The sequence below is a fragment of the Propithecus coquereli genome, unplaced genomic scaffold (assembly GCF_000956105.1).
Source record: "Propithecus coquereli isolate 6110/MARCELLA unplaced genomic scaffold, Pcoq_1.0 Scaffold491, whole genome shotgun sequence".
Taxonomy (NCBI): domain Eukaryota; kingdom Metazoa; phylum Chordata; class Mammalia; order Primates; family Indriidae; genus Propithecus; species Propithecus coquereli.
Genome location: NW_012150741.1, coordinates 1,118,367 through 1,119,320, shown reverse-complemented (window position 1 = coordinate 1,119,320; position 954 = coordinate 1,118,367). Strand labels below are relative to the sequence as shown.

The 954-nt window shown below is 36.5% G+C and overlaps 1 protein-coding gene across 1 annotated transcript in view; it reads left to right on the top strand.

Annotated features, from left to right (window-relative positions):
- The window catches only part of KLHL12 (kelch-like family member 12), an 18,399-nt gene that overhangs the window by 346 nt on the left and 17,099 nt on the right, over window positions 1-954 (top strand). The gene's annotated exons all lie outside the window — the stretch shown is intronic.

Genomic DNA, 954 nt, shown 5'->3' with positions numbered 1-954 from the left:
AATTATAACCACCATTCTTTCGTACCCCTTGAATTTTCAGCTTTCAGAGAAGGGGAAACCTTATGTTGATATCCAAGGTTTAACTGCCTCTACCATGGAAATCCTGTTAGACTTTGTGTACACAGAAACAGTACATGTGACGGTGGAGAATGTGCAAGAACTGCTCCCTGCAGCCTGTCTGCTTCAGCTGAAAGGTATAGACATTAGAAATTGCTATTGTCCATGCCAAAGTCGCCCTAAAAATGTCTAAAATTACTGATGTAAACTTAATCATGAAAACTATGGAGGCAGACTGGGAGTGCTCATCTTTACTTCCTATGGCTTTTGTCTCTTTGAGCAATAAAAGATTAGATGTCAATAGCAATATAACGGAACCTTTCCAAATACAAGTTTGGGGTTCTTTTTTTTTGTTTGTTTGTTTATCACTCTGTCACACAGGCTGGGCAACCTTAAGCTCCTGCCTCAGCCTCCCAAAGCACTAGGATTATAGGCGCGTCACTACACCTGGCCCTGGCTCTTTAAAAGAGAGCATTTACACCTTTTCTGTTTTTAAAAAAACATGAGGGAGAGGAAAATTAAGCATTTTCTTACATATATGTGTAGAATACACCTGTAAGAAAATACAGGAAACCCGTAGTATTTATTGCCTATATGGAGATTGTTAATTTACCTGGCCATTAAATGGCCACATTAATAGGGAGGGTGGGGGACTTTTCATGGTAAAACCCTTTTGTATCTTTAAATTTTTGAAATTAAAGAATTGCACAAAAATGAAAGTTTAGAGTTTTCACGGGATTAGAGATGGTCTCCCAGTTCTCAGTCTTTTTTAACATTCAGTTATGTTTTCCTTATTTTCAGTTCTTTATATACATATGATTGAAGTATTTTCAGTTTTTAATACATAAACAGTGTGAAGCTTTGCATTAGTGCACAATCATAAAAATTAAGATTATA